The 20,381-nt window shown below is 43.7% G+C and overlaps 1 protein-coding gene and 1 pseudogene across 9 annotated transcripts in view; both read left to right on the plus strand.

Moving 5' to 3' along the window:
• The window catches only part of JADE2 (jade family PHD finger 2), a 139,984-nt gene that overhangs the window by 39,873 nt on the left and 79,730 nt on the right, over window positions 1-20,381 (plus strand). The gene's annotated exons all lie outside the window — the stretch shown is intronic.
• Window positions 16,501-17,538, plus strand: LOC307185106 (ADP-ribosylation factor-like protein 2-binding protein; annotated as a pseudogene). The gene has a single exon. The product of its transcript is annotated as an ADP-ribosylation factor-like protein 2-binding protein (transcript).

Here is a 20,381-nt window from a genome sequence, read left to right on the forward strand (position 1 = left end):
AGGCAGGCCTCTAGGGGAGGAGCCCTTTGGCAGGGCGCTCTTTCCCCATGATGCCTCCTGTTCTGTGCTTTCACAGCTTGAGTGGTGAGGACGCCTTCCCCATGGGAGCAGGGTCTCCAGGATGCTCAGCCCCAGGCCTGGTTCTGCCCTGAAGCCACACAGAAACGCCTGCCCCCAGTCTTCCTCCCCACAATCCTGTGAGCTCCCTCAAACCACCCACTCCTGGCTGGGCTCCTAGATTTGCTCCAGAGGGCTGGACGGGGTAGGAGGGGCCTCACTAAGTGTCCAGGGTCCACTTCAGGCAGGGGCTGGGCCTGGCCGTGTGCAGAAGTGTTGTGCGGTGAGGCCGGCCCGGGACCCGTGAGAGGTGCCAAGAGAGGGGCTGATGGCTAGAGGGGTGGGCCATCAGGGGAGACTCAGCCAATGTGCTCTCCCAGCAGCCACCTCTGACGGCTCCAAGGGCTGCCCTAAATCCTACTGTCACCTTCATCTCCATTCTCAGCCACTACCAAGAGCCCTGGTCTCTCAAGGGTGAGCCAGTAGGTGAGCTAGCGAAGTCGGGACTGCCCCCTCCCTTCCCGCCACCCTTCTGCCTCAGGTTCTGGGCATGGGACAGAAGTGCCCATCCCTGCTTGCCATCCTACTCTGTGTGGTAAACAACGTAACCCGCATGCCAGGCCCCTTCTGCCCATGAGATTGTGTCCTGTGGCTCTCCTGGGGGCATTAGTGCTCCCCCTACTTCCATGTCCAGACCCTGGCCAGGGTGTGCCCTCCATGCCTAGGGAGCCCCTCAGAGCTTTTCAGGGGCCATGCCATTTGTCTCTCTGTTCCTGGCAATGCCCTGGGAAAGGAAACCCAAATTCCCTGAGGATAGGAGGTCAGGCAGTCAGGGAGAGATGGAGAAGGGCACATTACCGAGAGGAGTGAGTAGAAAGGTGCAGACCCTCTTCTCCTTGCCCCTTGTTCACCACCCTTCTCTGGCCAGGTGATTCTCCCACTTGCCACCACAGCAATCTCCGGGAGGAAAGAGGCTGAAGTCTCTAGGGTCTCTGGATATTTGGAAAGATGGGGTCAGGGACAGGAGGACTGCTAGAAGTAACCTCCAGAGAACAACCATGACCTAGGATGGAGTCCTCATGGGCCTGTCAGCTTGCTCTAAAACTGGATGGGGGGCAGCCTCCATAGGGGCCTGAGGAACCCCCGCCCTCCCAAAGGATCCTGATCTTTGCTAGGTCCTGTAGTGTCAGGCTACTAACCCTGGTACAGCCTCCCACGCTGTTAGATGAACCCTCAGGGAGTCAAACATCTGGGCTTCAGTGTCACTCTGGCTACTTGCCAGAGCTTCGTGAGCTTCCGCCCCTCTCTGAGAGCCTCAGTTTCTGCATCTGTAAAATCGATATTATCATTCCAAGGGCTCAAAAGAAGTTGGCTTTGTTCCTAAATGTCTCCCTTCTCTGCCAGTCATTCATTCCAAAAGCCCGCTCTCCTTATTAGCGAGTTCTGGTTAAGCATTGCTCTAGTCAGATACTCTTGAAAGGTGGTTGGGGGCACAGTGAGTTTCTCATCTTTTGGGGAGGATGCATTTTTCTGATGCCATTGGGCCTTCTAGCCCCTTTCCCCAGTGCTGGCCATGCCCCCATAAATTGAGACCTCTAGGCGGCACACTTGCCAGCACCCTGTGCTATGCCCAGATGATTCCAATCTAATGGACTGCAGCCTGGGCAAAGATGTCAACACAACATTCCTTTGCTAATGGGAGCCTGAGCTGTCATTGGCCCAAGCAGGACTCTGACACTCAGCCATGCCACCCTCTATTTCAACTGACACCTGTTGGCTGAGTCCTTATTTTGCGCCAGGCACCTTGATAGGCTAGGAGGCAGGGAGTGGGCAGAGAGGAAGGTTAGCCATTCCATTGCCCCGACTGGTCCCCAGAGACCACTGGTATCCTCATACACATGGCATTGAGGTTCCATGCTAGCAAAATCCTCAAGGTGGGGACTTGCCCCTGAGAGTCAGTCAAGGAGGGCAGGGAAGGTTCAGCCAGGTCTCCAGACCCCCTCACACCCTTAATGAAGTGGCAGTGCCATACGATGTCTGGTCCAGCAGGCTGAACAGAGAGAGCAGTCCTCTCACATTTAAGAGAAAATAGGATGTTGGGTTTACTATCAGGCTCAAAAGCAGGGAGCTGGCAATAAATCAAGAACTGAAAAGCTATGTCAGTGCTTCAAACTGAATTTCCAAGCCCGGGAAACAAATGAGCATTAAAATCCATTGGAAGAAAAAAAAAATCTATTAAAATTTCAGGAGAAATGCTTTGCTATAAATTAGATTTTTCTGCTAACCAGGATAATTCAATAATTTCCTCTTGACATTCTTGAGGTTGCTCTTTGGGGGGAATTATGATGCTTTGAAGTTGGGAGCGATTTGTTTCCAAGAAAAGATGAAGAGTTGACTGGGAGTGGAGGTGAGAGGGCAAGGAGGGGACTCTTCTACTAAAGGGGAAGGGGGCCCCCTTTGGGGGCTCTGTGCCACTGGACAGAGATTTTCCAGGATGGCCAGGAGGACTGCAGGGCAGCGCTTTGACCAGGGGATGCCCCAGGCCAGACTTGACTCTGACAGGAGAGTGTGTGTATATGTGTGCGGGAGTGTTTGGGGAAGATCTTGGGGTCCTCCAATATCATCTTATAGTTAGGGCAGCCTCAAGTCTTACAGCTTTCCTAAATAACTGTCTAAAACCTTACTCAACCCTTATGGAACCAGAGCTGGTTTCAGGTGCCCAAGGTCACTTCTTAGTCCTGGGTGCAGGGTAGGCGGAGGTGGCTGCCTGCCTCCCAGTCTTCCTTTCTTCCTTTGCTATGCAAGATTCAGCACCAGCCAGGACCCATCCCTCACATCTTATTTATCTCCTGTAATTTGGGGCTTTGATCCTAGCCCCTATCAACGCTTGTCTCTCTGTACAAGGTCCAACACAGCCATAATGCCAGACTGTCTCTGGCATCATTGACCAAAGCCACTCTGACTGGACAGGACAGCTGGCAGAGGAGGGTGCCAGGCAAGGGGAGGGATCTTGGAGGACTAGGCACAATCAGACAGGCCACTGGGTACCAGCCTCCAAGACAACTGTGGGGAAGGGGCAAGGGACCCAAGTCAGGACTTGGGTAGGACAGGGCTCCAAAGTCAGCCAGCCTGGCTGTGAATTCTGGCTTCTCCACTGGCAAGTGTCTTAACCTCTCTAAGCCTTGATACTGCTATCTGTAAAATGAGATAATACTAGTACCTACCATATAGATAGAACTAAATGTGACAATGTGTGTGAAGCCCCTAGCACCATGCCTGGCACGCAGAGGTGATACACAGTAGTATCTTTAGGACAGCTCTTCCCACTGCAGGATACCCATCCCCTGCAGCCCCTGCTCAGGCCCCCTTCTCTCTCCCTTCTCTCCCACCAAAACTTGCCTGTCCTTGCGGACTGACCTCCTCAAGCAGAATCACGAAGAATGACGTTTGCCTGTAGAGCTGGGCTGCCCGCTGAGCGCCATCACACAATTGTGCTTGGGAAGACTTTACCCACGGTGGTCACTCATTGTTGCTACCAACTACCCTCACAGGAAGGTTAGTTGATGTTAAAATACACTCATTTTGCAGAGGACCTGGGAGGTAAAGTGACACTGTTCAAGGTCACATATCTGGGAGAAGAGGTTGGAGCTGGGACTAGGGCCCAGGTCAAACCAGCTCAACCAGAGGCAGTCATTCATCTTAAAATACATCCTTCTTTCCATCCTTTCTTCCTTCCTTTCCTCCTTCCTTTCTCCCATGAATCAGAGCCTCCCAGAGCCCACACAATGGCCACTGGGACAGAGTGGCAAACTGAGGCAGGGATGCATGGGCGTCATCTTCTTTCCAATATTCTCCGAGTCTCCAGAAGGAAGATCATGGAGCGCAGCAGAAAGAGGTCAAAGGGGAAGGAAGTGGGAGAGTCTGGGAAAGTTTCCATTTAAGCAGCTGTCAGAACAAGCCATTCACTTGGACACTGCCTGACTCATAGAATACAGAAATTCGGGGTTTTAAAGGTCATCTCATCCCACCCTCTTTTTGAATCATTTCTTCCACAGGTGCTCCCCCACCCTAGATAACGGGGAGCTCACTACCTTCCAGGGCAGCCCCAGGGTGCTCTTTGTTCCTCCACCCTTTCTGGGGCTCAGACTTGGCTTTCTGTGGCTCAGACTTGGCTTTCTGTGGCACAGTCCTGGCCCTGACCCCACACAGGCAGGGGCTAGCCAGCAGCTTCTCACTTGGCAAGGTCCCAGGTTTGGGGAGCTAATCTGTGAGCAAGGCAGGGGCTTTCTGGAGACTGTGTCTCTCCAGAGGACAGAGCTGGGTGCTGTCAGGGCAGTGTTCCCCGGGGATAGCCCTGTTCCTAGGAGTTTCCCCTCAAAGTGGAGGTCAAAGGGAAACTTAGGGCTGGGAAACTTTGCCGCCACCTGAAACCAGGCTGGGAGTTCAGCAGACACATAATCAAGACCACTGCAATTGCCTCAAAATGATAAATATTTGAACTGAGTTAGCCCCAGGCCAGGGGATGTCCAGGTTTCTGGTTTTGCCTAGGGAGGCACCCCCCAGGGGACCTGCTAGCACCTGGAGGGGCAAGACATAGGAGACATGGGAGCTGGGAAGGGGCAAGAGGTGTCTGGGGGTTTGGAAACTGTAGCCCTTACCATTCAGTAGCTGTGTGACCTTGAGCAAGTCGCTGGGCATCTCTTAACCTCAGATTCCATGTCTCTTAATGGAGGTAATAGTGGCGCCTGCTTCAGAGCCCTGATGGAGGTAACAAGACACGATGCCAGCAAAGTGCCTAACACTTAGTGAGCGCTCTGGAAGTGCCAGCCTTTGTTACTATTTGCAGCAGATGGGGAAACCCGTGGGAAATCCGGGCGCCTCTGGGAAGCTGGGGGTGGTGGGCCGGAACTTCCCGGAGCCCTGGGGCTGGGCGGGGCGTCCCGGGTTGGGCCCCGCCTCCTGTGTCCCGTTCCTCGGGGCCCGCAGAGCTTCCTTGCAGCCGCCGCAGCTGAGTCACTGCGGCCCGGCCGGCCGTTGGCCTTATCTCAAGACGTGTCTGCCCCTCGAAAGCCCCCGGCCTACCCGCCCGACTACAGCTAATTTGCACCAAGTCCCTCCGGCAGTTCTGGAAAAACTCCTAGGGTCCCATAGGTTTGGGGTCCTGAGGAAGGAGGGAACCTCCTTCCAGGCTGTCTGGAGGTATCCAGGAAGCCCCTTGCCTAGAAAAGTCTCCCTGTGTCTACAGGCACTGTTCCTTTCTTTCCACCATTAGCTGAACTTGCCTTGGGAGTAAGCATTGTCTTCTACAGATTTCTCTTTTAAAATGCGCATTCCCACTCAATGCTTTAAAGGGGAAACCAGAAGACGGGAGAACGGGGCGGATAGACCCTAGGAGCCAAGAAGGGGAGGAGTACTGAGAGGCCGGCCTGGGATTTGGCTGCCTCCTAGGCTCCCTCAGGCCCCGCCTGCCATCTCCCAGCCCCCTGGACTCTAGGGGAAGTGGTGGGAGGGGGAGGGGGAAACAGAGCTGACAGATTCTGTAAACAGAGCTGGTTTGGGCCTCCGCCAAGGACTGGGTGTCCTGGCCCAGGCTGGGTGTGAGGCCCATCCGCGGCTCTCCAGGACACCCCGCCCTGACCCGCTAACCCCGGAGGTGCCCGGCCCATAGCCAGCTCCAGCCAGGATGTGTCTTGAGTTTGGGGAAGCTGGCCAGTTCCCACGTGGGAAATGTGTCCGAAATGGGGGTAGGGGTTGCCCTCTAAGAACCATCATTGATCGTTCATTCACCAAGTGTCAGATTCAGGCATGGGGACAGCATCTGGCCCCTGCCCAGGGGAGAAGCTGGTACTGGGTTGTCACCTCACCCCCATCTCACCTCCGATCCCGCCCTCTGCTCTTCTGCTGCCTGAGGCAGAGTCCCTGTGGGGTAGGAAGTTGAGTGAGGGGGCTCAGGTTCTGAGAACTCTTCAAGACCCAGTCCTAACCCCTTGGTTTGTTGTCAGGTGTGGTATCCCATGCCCATAACCTCACAAGGGCAACTCAGGACGCAGCAAGGAATGACCTGGAAAGGAGGAGGGAGAGAGGACGGGCATCCAGGGGTACTCAAGGATACTCAAGGTTGGAAGCAGTAGCCAGCAGTGGGTATGAGGTGGGAAAAGGGGTCTTTGGGTGTTTAAGGGAACAGGTGGCTCCAGCAGGTGGAGACAGCTGTGGGCTATGTCTTGGAGGAGAACATGCAAGATGTGGAGAGGACTGGTGGCAGGAGAGGAGAGAGGTTGACCAGTGAAATCTGTAGGGTGGGCCCAAAATGCCAGTCATAAGTTCTGGACTTTACGGTTAGGGTGATGTGCCCCTGGATGATAGTGGGTGGGGTGGACAAAAAAAAGGGTCCCATGGAAAAATATGTTTGGGAAGCACTGCATTCAAAAGACTTAAATAGCATTTACTGTAGGCTTTATCAGAGCCTTTCTTTCATATGCTAATTAATAAGCATCTTTGTTCTTCAAGAGGGGGACAGGGTATGCAGAAGGCCCTCTCCCACCTTAAGCCCAGCCCCATGGGACTTGGTGCTCTTCTGAAAACATTAGGGCCCAAGTGTATCTTACTCGCTGGCTCTGGTCCAGGTGGAATGGATGGCACATGTAGTCACCAAGGAAAACATGGTTTTCCTAGAAACCCAGATTCAATGACCATCTCCTCAAAGGGAGGTCAACCTGTAGAAGCCCAGGCAAGGGGCGATGGTCATAAGAGAGATCTTTATGAATGAGTTTAGCAGATTCACGATTCTGGGTTACAAGCAATATCCTGTTCCTCAAATCAGGTCCCCAGGTTAGCATCAGTGAATCAGGGATACCTGGTCATCGTTAGGGAATCCCATGGCCTATGTAGAGAACATACTGACTTCGAGGTTATAAGCTGTAGCATTAAGGCTGATTGAGGCTGCACTCCATGTAGTTCCTCCACTAGGACATACCCTGAGCTAAGCTTCATATGGCCGAATGTCTGACTCCATAGAAAGCACAAGAGCAAAGGTAGTCCTTAAAAACTGGGCTTTCTCACTGCTTTAGTGAAGTAGTGACATCCAAGCTATGCTGCTCAGGGACCCCTCTGACAAAGCATAACCAACACCAACAAGAGCTGCATCCTCACTGGGAGACAGAGTGACCAGAAGAACAGCATAGGGAAGAGACAGCAGACCCTGCATGGGACCTTCCTGGACTATTCCAGAGCATTCCCTGGAGCTCCCAGAAATCCTTGGGGCACCAAGCAGGGGGCTGCAGAAGCCCTGCTTGAGCAGGTGGGAGTTAAGAGTCAGGGATATATAAGCTGGAACCATGCCTGGGTCCCCTTGTCCTCACAGGCTAGGGAAGCAGTGTGTGTGTTCCTGCATCCTCCCCATACTTGGAAGCTGCTTCAGTAAACTGTAAGATATAGTATGGTGAGGACATCTTGTGTGTAGTGTGAGAGCATGCTGAGAAGCAAGAGGTCAGTGGGAGCTAGCACCTCCAGGGAAGGGCTCCAAGATGAGGCAGGGTGTGTGGTAAGCCTTTCCAGGTTGCTAAGTTTTAGTGGTATAGAGAAGAGAGGACTGGCCTGGCCTGGCCAGTCCAGCCAGCATCAGGATAGAGTCTGGAGAGGCCCACAGAGTCATCATCACCATCTTCTCTGAGGAACTGGATCTCAGGCTTAGGAATAGAATGTGTCTCATGGGGGCCTGCAAACCCCTAAGCCCTCCCCTGCATCAGGCCTCACTCCTGCTCGTCGACAGATGAGCCTCCTGAGTCTTCTGCAAGTATTTTCCTTTCTTCCTCGCTCACGTTACTCCCCAGCCTGTCACTTTCCAGCACCCCGACATGGCACTGGAATGGCTTTGGCTGGGTGTCACCAGAGTCCTCCTGACTGTCAGATCCATTGAAGTTTTGTGGGTTTTTTTTTTCTAATTTTTATTTATTTATTTATGGCTGCGTTGGGTCTTCTTGGCTGTGCAAGGGCTTTCTCTAGTTGTGGTGAGCGGGGGCTATTCTTCGTCATGGTGCGTGGGCTTCTTATTGCGGTGGCTTCTCTTGTTGTGGAGCACGGGCTCTAGGTGCGCAGGCTTCAGTAGTTGTGGCACTCAGGCTTAGTAGTTGCGGCACACAGGCTTAGTTGCTCAGCAGCATGTGGGATCTTCCCAGACTGGGGATCGAACCCGTGTCCCCTGCATTGGCAAGCGGATTCTTAACCACTCACCACCGGGGAAGTCCCAGATCCATTGAAGTTTTAAAAAATAAACAGCTTGCTTGAGATCTAATTCACACACCATACAATTCACCTATTTAAAGTATACAATTCAGTGGTTTTTAGGGGATTCAGAATTGTGCAACGATCACCACAATCAATTTCAGAACACTTCATCACCCTCCTCCTCAGAAAACCATGCCCATTAGGAGTCATTTTACTTTTCCCCTCACGCCCCCCTTCTAGACCTAGATAACCACTAATCTACTCTCTGTCTTTATGGAGTTGCCTGTTCTGGATATTTCATTTAAATGGACTCACACAGTACGTGGCTTCTTTCACTTACATAATGTGTTCAATGTTCACCCGTGTTGTAGCATATATTAAAATTTCATTCCTTTTTATGGCTGGATAATATTCCATTGTATGGATATATTTCATCTGGTTTATCCATTCATCTGTTCATGGCCATTTAGGTTGTTTCTACTTTTTGGATATTATGAATAATGCTGCTATGGAATTCATATACAAGTTTTTGTATGGGCATATAGTTTCATTTCCTTGAGTATATTGCTAGGAGTAGAATTGCTAGTTTATATGGTAACTCTATGTATAATGTTTTGAGGACCTGTCATATTGTTTTTCCAAAGAAGCTGCACTGTTTTACGTTCACATCAGCGGTGCGTGAGGGTTCCAATTTCTCCACATCCTTGCCAACATTTATTATTATCTGTCCTTTTCTTTTAATTGAGATATAGTCGATTTACAGTGTTGTGTTAATTTCTGCAGTACAGCAAAGTGATTCAGTTATACATATATATATACATTATTTTTTATAGTCTTTTCCATCATGGTGTGTCACAGGATATTGAATATAGTTCCTTGTGCTATACAATAGGACTTGTTATTTGTCCATTCTATATATAATAGTTTGCATCTACTAACCCCAAACTCTCACTCCATATGTCCTTTTGATTAGAGTCACCCAAGTAATGTGACAGAGGATCTCATTATGGTTTGATTTGCTTTTCCCTAATGGCTAATGATGTTGAATGTTTTTTTCATGTGCTTATTGGCCATTTGCACTCTGTGTTCTTTGAAGAAATGTATATTCACATCCTTTGCCCATTTTTTTAAACTGAGTATTTGTCTTTCTATTATTGAGTTGTAAGAGTCCTTTATATATTCTAGATACAAGTCTCTTGTCAGATACATGATTTGTAAAAATTTTCTACCATTATTTGGGTTGTTCTTTTTAGTTTCTTGATTATGCTCTCTGCAGCACAATTTTTTTTATTTTGATGAAGTCCAGTTTATCTCTTTCTTCTTTGGTTGCTTGTGCTTTTGATTTCATAGCTAAGAAGCCATTGCCTAATCCAAGTAACAAATATTTATTCTTATGTTTTCTTTTTAAGAGTTTTACCTGTTACATTTAGGTCTTTGATCTGTTTTGAGTTAATTTTTCTATATGGTGTGAGGTAGGGATCCAACTTCATTCTGCATGTGAGTATTCAGTTGTGCCAGCACTATTTGTTGAAGACTGTTCTTCCCCTGTTGAACTGTCTTGATACCCTTGTCAAAAATCAGTTGACCTTAGGGAATTCTCTGGTGGTCCTGTGGTTAGGACTCTGTGCTTTTGCTGCTGAGGACCCAGGTTCAATGCCTGGTGGGGGAACTAAGGTCCTGCAAGCTGTGTGGTGTGGCCAAAAAAAAAAAAAAAAAAAAAATCAGTTGACCTTAAATGTAAGAGTTTATTTCTGAATTTTCAGTTCTATTCTGTTGATCTATATGTCTCATCCTTATGCCAGTATCACACAGTCTTGATTACTGTAGCTTTGTAATAAGTTTTGAAAGCAGGACGTGTTAGTCCTCCTTTTTTGTTCCCCCAGCTTGTTTTGGTTGTTCTTGCTCCATTGTATTACCACATGAATTTTAGAATCAGCTTGTCAGTTTCTGCAAAGACGCCCATTGGAATTTGATGGGGATTGCATTCAGTCTATAGATTACCATCTCAACAACATTAAGTCTTCTGATCCATGGACATGGGATGTGTTTCCACTTATTTAGATCTTTAATTTCTTTAAAAAATGCTTTGCAGTTTTCAGTATATATCTTACACTTCCTTGGTTAAATTTATTACTAAGTATTTTATTCTTTGTGTTGTTTTCTTAATTCATTTTTGGCTTATATTGCTAGTATAGAGAAATACAATGGGCTTTTGTATATTGATCTTTTTTTTAAGATAATATTTTCTAAATATTTATTTATTTAGGCTGTGCCAGGTCTTAGTTGTGGCCTGCGGACTTCTTAGTTGCAGCATCTAGTTCCCCGACCGGGATTGAACCCGGACCCCTGAGTTGGGAGCACGGAGTCTTACCCACTGGACCACCAGGGAAGTCCCTGTTATTAATCTTATATCCTGAAAACTTGCTGACCTTATTTATTAGTTCTAATAGATGTTTAGTGGATTCCTTAGGATTTTCTATATACAAGATTGTGTCATCTGTGCATAAAGATGGTTTCACTTCTTTCTGGTCCAGTGACATTTTATTTCTTTTTCTTGCCTAATTGCCCTGATTAGAAATTCCATTACAGTGTTGAATAGAAGTGATGAGAGTGGACATTCTTGTCTTATTTCTGATCTTCAGGGGAAAGCATTCAACATCTCCTCATTAAAAAGGATATTAGGGTTTTTTGTAGATGTTCTTTATCAGGCTGAGGAAGTTCCTGTCTATTCCTAGTTTGTTGAGTGCTTTTAGCATAAAGAGCTCTTGAATTTTGTCAGAAGTTGTTGAGATTATCATGTGGTTTTTGTCCTTTATTCTATTGCTATAATATATACATTAATTGATTTTCAGATGTTAAACCAACCTGTGCTCTTGAAATAATCACATTTGGTCATGGTTTATAAAACTTTTTATATGTTATTGGATTTGGTTTTCTAGTATTTGTTGAGGATTTTTATATCTATATTCATTAAATATATTGGTCTATAGTTTTCTGGTTTTGATACCAGGGTAATACTGACCTCATAGAACGAGTTGGGAAGTGTTCCCTCATGTTTATATTTTTAAATGACTTGGTTTTCATATTGCAAAAATAAGAAAATACAGAAAAGTACAACTAAAATTAAAGTTACTTATAATCCCACTAAGTAGAGATAACCACTGTTAATATTTAAGTGCATTTCCTTCCCATTTTTCCTATGCTTATACATGTTAAAATACAAAATTGGCATCATGCTCTATATGGAGTTTGGTATGCTGTTTTGCTTTTTGTTTTTTTTTAAATGTTAAACTTACATTTGTGGGGACTACCCTAGTGGTGCAGTGGTTAAGAATCCGTCTGCCAATCCAGGGGACAAGGGTTCCAGCCCTGGTCCGGGAAGATCCCACATGCCATGGAGCAACTAAGCCCGTGTGCCACAACTACTGAGCCTGAGCTCTAGAGCCCACGAGCCACAACTACTGAACCCATGTGCCACAACTACTGAAGCCTGTGTGCCTAGAGCCCGTGCTCCACAAAAAGAGAAGCCACCACAATGAGAAGCCCACGCACTGCCATGAAGAGTAGCCCCCACTCACCACAACTGGAGAAAGCCTGTGTGCAGCAACAAAGACCCAATGCAGCCAAAAATGAATAAATAAATAAATAAATTTACTAAAAAAATAAATGTGGGACTTCCCTGGTGGTCCAGTAGATAAGACTCCATGCTCCCAGTGTAGGGGCCTATGTTCGATCCCTGGTCAGGGAACTAGACCCTGCATGCATGCCACGACTAAGAAATCCGCATGCCGCAACTAAAGATCCCCCATGCCACAACTGAGACCCGGCGCAGCCAAAATAAATAAATAAATAAAATAAAATAAAGTAACATTTGTGAGCTACAGTGGAATATTATTCACCCATAAAAAGGAATGAAGTACTGATACATTCTGCAACATAGATGAACCTTAAAGACATCATGCTAAGTGAAAAGCCAAACCCAAAACGTCATATATTGTATGATTCCATTTATAGGAAATATCCATATATTAAGGTAAATCCATAGAAACAATGCAGATTGGTGGTTGCCAGGGGCTAGACAGCGTGTGTGTTTGGGAGGTGGGGGGAATGTGGAATGGAGAGTATGGAATGCTTAGTGAGTACAGGGTTTCTTTTGGGGGTGAGGATAATGTTTAGAACTATTTAGAGGTGGTGGTTGCACAACATTGTAAATATACTAAATGCCACTGAATCGTTCATTTTAAAATGGTTATCTTCATGTTATGTGAATTTGACCCCAATAAAAAAATTACATTTGTGAGCATTAGTGTATGTGATTTAAAGCTATTTAAAAGTGTGATTCTAAAATATTTTATTAGATTTTTAAAATTACAATATGTACATATTTTGTTGTTATGAAGTGAAGTAATAGTTAAGGTTTATGTGGAAATCCCAGAATCCCATAATGATTTCTCAGCAGCTACAAATATTTCATTACAGATATACTTTGTTTTACTGTATATCTAAGTCATCTGAAATTATTATTATATTATGCTATAATGAATATCCTTAAAATTGTTTTTTAGAAGTGAGTTATTATTTCCTAAGTTACTAGTTCCTAAATGAGTTGTCATTTACTTAGGATTGATTCCTAGAAGTGAGTGTTTGGGTCAAAAGGGAGGAATCAACATGTGTAAGATTCTTCAAGTTCACTGCCAATTTTTTTACACAGCTTCAGCAATTATAATATTTTAAATAAATCTTTGCCAGAAAAGGCAAAAATATAAAGTTTTATAAGATACTATAGGAGAATATCTCCATAATTTCAGGAGAGAGAAGATTTTATTAAGCTAGACACACTCAAAAAATCATAAAATTAATACATAAATTGAATTATTCTCAAATTAAAATTTCCTGTTCATTAAAATATTACAAGAATTAACTGGCAAGATACAGAGTCAGAGAAAATATCTGCAAAACATATAATTAGTAAATGGCTGTATCCAGAGTATATAAAGAACTTCTATAAATTCATAAGAAAAACAACTGAGTAATAGCGAAAGTACTATGTATAAAAATTTTTGAGTATACCTAAGGTAGTATTTAGAGGAAAATCTATAGCATTAAATGTACATATTTGAAAAGAATTGTTGAAAATATGAGCCAAGGATGCATTTCAGGAAGTTATATTCAAAGTAGAAGAATGAAATAATAAACATAAGAGAAGAAATTAATGAAATAAAAACCAAACATACAATAAAAATTTTTAATATTAAAATTTATTTTTCAAAAAAATAAGGAAATTGAAATACTCTTTATTATGAAGAAAAAAAGAAAATAAAGAAAAAAGAGAGAATAAATAAATAATAGTAAGAATGAAGAAGGGGATATTACTAGAGATCAATACACATTTAGAAGATACTAAGGGGCTTCCCTGGTGGCGCAGTGGTTGAGAGTCCGCCTGCCCATGCAGGGGAAACGGGTTCGTGCCCCAGTCTGGGAAGATCCCACATGCCGCAGAGCAACTAGGCCCGTGAGCCATGGCCGCTGAGCCTGTGTGTCCGGAGCCTGTGCTCCGCAACGGGAGAGGCCACAACAGTGAGAGGCCCGTGTACTGCCAAAAAAAAAAAAAAAAAGAAGATACTAAGAAGGTATTAAGGACAACAATGCCAATAAATGTAAAAAGTTCAAGTGAAACGGAAAAATCCCTAGAAATAATAATTTATCCAAGGTGGCTCATGAAGAAATGGAAAGTCTGAATAGTCTCATAAATATTAAAGAGATTGAATCAGTATTTATCTATTTATTTTTTAAATTGAAGTATAGTTGATGCACAATATTATATAAGTTACACAACTCACAATTTTTAAAGGTTATATTCCATTTATAGTTACTACAAAATATTGACTATATTCCTTGCATTGTACAATATATCCTTGTAGCTTATTTATTTTATGCATAATACTTTGTACCTCTTAACCCCCTACTCCTATATTGCCCCTCCCCCCCTTTCCCTCTTCCCACTGGTAACCACTAGTTTATTCTCTATATCTGTGTGTTTCTTTTTTGTTATATTCACTAGCTTGTTTTATTTTTTTAGATTCCACATATCAGAGATATCATACAGTATTTGTCTTTCTCTGTCTGACATTTCACTTAGCATAATATCCTCCAAGTCCATCCATGTTATTACAAATGGCAAAATTTAATTCCTTTTTTATGACTGAGTGGTATTTCACTGTGTGTATATGTGTACATATACATGTATGTGTAAATATATACACATCTCACATCTTCTTTATCCATTCTTCTGTTGATGGACATTTAGGTTGCTACCATATCTTGACAATTGTAAATAATGCTGTTATGAACGTTGAGGTGCATATATCTTTTTGATTTAGTGTTTTTGTTTTTTATGGATATATACCCAGGAGTGGAATTGCCAAGTCATATGGTAGTTCTATTTTTAGTTTTTTGAGAAGACTCCATACTGTTTTACACAGTGGCTGCACTAATTTGCACCCCCACAACAGTGTAGGAGGGTTCCCTTTTCTCCATATCCTCACCAACATTGTTATTTGTGTTCTTTTTGATGATAGCCATTCTGACAGGTGTGAGGTGATATCTCATTGTGGTTTTGATTTGCATTTCTCTGATGATTAATGATGTTGAGCATCTTTTCATGCGCAAGTTGGCCATCTGCATATCCTGTTTGGAAAAATGTCTATTCAGGTCTTCTGCCCATTTTTTAATCAAGTTGTTTGTTTTTTGGATGTTGAGTTGTATGAACTGTTTATATATTTTGGATATCAACACCTTATCAGTCATATCATTTTCAAATATTTTCTCCCATTCAGTAGGCTGTCTTTTTGTCTTATCGATGGTTTCCTTTGCTATGCAAAAGCTTTTCAGTTTAACTAGGTTCCATTGGTTTATTTTTGCTTTTATTGCCTTTGCTTTAGGAGACTGATCCAAAAAAATATTGCTATGATTTATGTCAAAGAGTGTTCTGCCTATGTTTTCTCCTAGGAGTTTTATGGTTTCTGGCCTAACATTTAGGTCTTTGATCCATTTTGAGTTTATTTTTGTATATCGTATTAGAGAATGTTCTAATTTCATTGTTTTACATGTAGATGTCCAGTTTCCCCAGCACCACTTATTGAAGAGTCTGTCTTTTCTCCATTGTATGTTCTGGCATCCTGTGTCATAGATTGTCTGACCATAAGTACATGGGTTTATTTCTAGGCTCTCTATTCTGCTCCACTGATCTATGTGTCTGTTTTTGTGCCAGTACCATACTGTTTGATTACTGTAGCTTTGTAGCATTGTCTGAAGTTAGGGAGCATGATTCCTCCATCTCTATTCTTCTTTCTCAAGATTGTTTTGGCTGCTCGGGGTCTTTTGCATTTCCACACAAATTTTAAAATTATTTGTTCTAGTTCTGTGAAAAATGCCCTTGATATTTTGATAGAGATTGCATTGAATCTATAGATTGCCTTGGGTAGTATGGTCATTTTAACAATATTAATTCTTCCAATCCATGAACACAGCTGTCTTTCCATCTGTTTGTGTCATCTTCAATTTCTTTCATCAGTATCTTATAGTTTTCCAAGTACAGGCCTTTTACCTCCTTATGTAGGTTTATTCCTAGATATTTTATTGAATCAGTAATTTAAAATCTTCCCACAAAGAAAACTTCAAATCCAGATAGCTTTACCTGTGAATTATAGTGAACATTCACAGAAAATAAAATTTCATTCATACACAAACTATTCTAGAAGTTTAGAAGTTTCTACTCCCAGAAAACCAAAGCTATCCTCCTCAACTCATTTCATGGAATTAATATGACCCTAACCCCCAAATCTGACAGGATCAATATAGGAAAACTAAAGGCCAATCTCACTTATGAACACAGATATAAAAAATGCTAACTGACCGATTATTAAACAAAATTTAAGATCATATGAAAAGTATTATTTTAAAAATTTAGGAGCGTCAAGCTTAGTGAGGCCTGGTAGGGCTTAGAGGCCCGGCTGGCTGCAGCCGGGGAGCCTGAGGTCAGGGCGTCATGCGCAGGCCCTACTGGGCTGGGCCGTAAGCCACAGCCTCGGCAGCTGCAGCGAGATCTTCTGGATGCCGGTTGGGGCTCTGCAGAGCAGAGCAGAGGCTACGCCTGGGCCATGGGCGGGCGTGGGCGGGGTAGCCCGCCAGCGGCCCGCTCCCTCATGCGCGGTGGATGCAGCCACGGTGATGCATGCCCTAGAGGAGGAGAGCTTCGCGCTGTCCATCTTTTCCGCCTCTGATGCAGAATTTGATGCTGTGGTTGGATATTTAGAGGCCATTATCATGGATGATGAGTTCCAGTTATTACAGAGGAATTTCATGGACAGGTACTACCAGGAGTTTGAAGACACAAGAGAATAAGCTCACCTACACACCTATTTTTATAGAATCTATTTCTGTGGTAGAAAAGTATATGGAAGAACAGCTGTTGGAGCAAATTCCTGGATTTAACATGGCGGCTTTCATTACAACTTTACAGCACCATAGATGAAGTGGCGGGTGATATTTTCGACATCCTGCTCACGTTTACGGATCTTCTGGCTTTTAAAGAAATGTTTCTGGACTATTGAGCAGAAAAAGAAGGCTGGGGACTGGACTTAAGCAGCGGTTTAGTGGTGACTTCATTGTGCAAATCATCTTCTATGCCAGCTTCCCAGAACAATCTGTGGCCCTAGGTCCCACCTCCAGGTAATGGGATCTTTCTAGACATCACCAGCCCAATAGACTGGGAGAGGCTTTGGCTAATGATGTCAGAAGAATACATCTTGGAAAGACTGACTCTGTTCTGCAACTCTTCGTTAATGTTAAGTATTGATGGATCAGGAGAAAATTAGCTGACTTTCCTGGGACACATTCTTGTCTTCAGTAACCCTAGTACTCCTCCCCGAGTAGACACGTCTCTCAGGAGCTTCTGAGTATGGCTCCTGCATTAAGCCCAAGTCCAGCATTCCACCTGGGGGACACTTCCCCAGCATACATGTTGGTGTGTCCATGTTGGAAGAACCCACCATCATCAACTGTCTTGGCCCAGCAGGCCTTGCATGTCCCATGAGACTTTTTGTGGACTCACAGCTTTTTATATGGGTCAGAGTTTCAGTCCTGCAGTCTCAATGGGGTTTTTGACTGGGAGTATTTATCTAGGGTTTAACTCAAGCTAGCTGACCATCTCAAGATTTTTGAAAATCCTACTATCACAGTTCATCTTGGCTGTAGGAATCAACTTAGAGAGCCTTCCTTTACCTAGAAGGTACATGTGAAAATCAATTCCTAGTCTTACATGTACAGTCCTTGTATCACTTTCTGCTGCTCCTGATGTAGTTCCATAGTTTCTATAACTCTCGTTTACGTGGTTTTTTTAAAAATAAGTTTATTTATTTATTTATTTTTGGCTGCGTTGGGTCTTCATTGCTGTGCACGGGCTTTCTCTAGTTGCAGCAAGTGGGGGCTACTCTTCGTTGCGGTGTACGTGCTTCTCACTGCGGTGGCTTCTCTTGTTGTGGAGCACAGGCTTCAGTAGTTGCAGCACACAGGCTCAGTAGTTGTGGTGCACGGGCTCAGTAGTTGTGGCTCGCAGGTTCTAGAGCACAGGCTTAGTAGGTGTGGCGCACAAGCTTAGTTGCTCCGCGGCATTTGGGATCTTCCCAGACCAGGGCTTGAACCCGTGTCTCCTGCATTGGCAGGCGGATTCTTAACCACTGCGCCACCAGGGAAGCCCGTTTACATGTTTTTGGAAAAATATTTTTATAGACGAATACTCAGGCTAACCTAGTGGATATAATCTTAGAACTTCCATGATTACCCACTTCAAGATCAAAGTATTATATGCTGTGTGCTTTTTGGCTATTAGTGTTATGAAAGCAAAAATGCTTTCTATGTTGGTGTTCCTATTTTACTGGGCACCAATGAATGTATGCTGGAAATGGTCTAAAAGGTTTCCTTTTCTTAGAGCATGTTAGTATTTGTGCAGGTTTGCTTAAAACCCTTTCTTTGTAAATCAGCTCCTTAGGTTTTCTGTTGGGGTTGGGGCTCTGCACTTCCTTCTTGCTGTCAAAATAATCCTACCAAGACAGTGTTCCACTGGTCTAGCTCCGTAGGAGATAGCAAACAGCTTTACTGGCAATCTGTCTGCTTGGATTTAGTACAGTGTTTGATAGAACATTACTGACAAGAAAACATGGATGTCACATCTCTAGAAAGAAAAACTATAGTGGTTCAGTTCCTAATGTGTACCTTAGCTTTTTTTGTTTTGTTTTTTATTTTTTATTTCAAGTAGAAGTAAGAATCTCTACTGACTTTTCACTTGGCTGTTCTGGTTTTAAAGGATGAACTATAGGCTGTGTGTTTTTCTGTACCAACGTGGTGCTTATTAAATACTTTTGTACCATGAGTAAAATTTGAGGTGTTTTGCAAAAATCAAAGGAAAAAAAATAGGATCTTATGATCAAGTTATAATTAATTTTATGAATGCAAGTTTTGTTTAATATTTGAAAACATTAATTTATCACGTTAACAGATTAAAGGAGAAAAACCTTATGGTTATCTCAATAGATGCAGAAAAAGCATTTGATAAAACTCAACATCCACTGAATCAAATGGATGAATAAGTCAAAAAAAATTTTGCCAAACTGGAACTGGAAAGAAAATTCCTTAATTTTCTAAAAGCTTCTTTTGAAAAATAACTAATGCAAGCATCATACTTAGTGGTGAAACATTGAAAGTTTTCCCTTTGAGAATTGGAACAAAACAAAGATATCCATTACTACCACTTTTTTTCAACATTATACTGGAGCTTATGGCCAGCACAGCGAAGAAAGAAAAGGAATAAAGACTGGAAAAGGAAGAAACAAAACTATCATTATTTATAGATGATAGGATAGTTTACAGAAGAAATAAAAAATAATCTACCAATAATTAGAACTATTAAGAGAGTTCAGCAAGTGTCCTGGACTTAAAAAAAATCAATGTGCTTAATAGCAGCAACAAAGAGAAAATTTTAAAAGGATAGCATTTGTAATATCAATTAAAAATGCCAAATCACTAGGAATAAACCTAATAAAAGTTGAGTAAATCTCCAATGCAGAAAAAATGAAAGCATTATGGACAGAAATTAAAGATCTCAATAAGTGGAGATATGGTGTTCATGGATTGGAAGACTCAATATTACAAATATTGTCCGTTCTTCCCAAAGTGATCTACAGATTCAATTTTATTTCTAATAAAAACTCAAAAACTCATCAGTATTTTTTTGTGGAACGTGACGAGATGATTCTTAAATTTATATGGACATGCAAAAGACCAAGAATAGCTAAGTCATTCTAGAGGAAGAACAAGGCTAGATGAATTGCTGTACCAGATTACCATATATTTATAGTAATTAAGAGAGTATGGCATTGATTGGGGGATAGACAATTCAATGGACTAGAGAGGAAGTTATGCAAACAGACCTGCATATCCAGATGCTTGATTTGTGACAGAGATGGCACGTGTAGCAGTGACAAAAAGACAGACTCTCAATGGAGTTGGCTGGAACAATTTGATATCCATATCAAAAAAGAATGAAATTGGAGGGACTTCCCTGGTGGCACAGGGGTTAAGAGTCCACCTGCCAGTGCAGGAGACGTGGGTCCGAGCCCTCATCTGGGAACATCCCACATGCCAAGGAGCAAGTAAGCCCATGCGCCAGAACTACTGAGCCTGCGCTCTAGAGCCCTCGAGCAACAGCTACTGAGCCCACGTGTCACAACTACTGAAGCCTGCACGCGCAGACCCCGTGCTCCACAGCAAGAGAAGCCACTGCAATGAGAAGCCTGTGCACCGCAACTAAGAGTAGCCACTGCTCGCCACAAGTAGAGAAAGCCCGCGCGCAGCAACGAAGACCCAATGCAGCCAAAAATAATTAATTAATTAATTAATTTTGAAAAGAATGAAACTGGACCCCTATCTCACACCATACACCAAAATCAACTCCAGGGGCATATGGACTTAAATATAAAAGGGAAACCTGTAAAGTTTCAAATTAATAATGTAGAAGAATATCTTCATAATCTTGGGTAAGGAAA

This window comes from Stenella coeruleoalba (assembly GCF_951394435.1).
Source record: "Stenella coeruleoalba genome assembly, chromosome: 3".
In the NCBI taxonomy this organism is placed as follows: domain Eukaryota; kingdom Metazoa; phylum Chordata; class Mammalia; order Artiodactyla; family Delphinidae; genus Stenella; species Stenella coeruleoalba.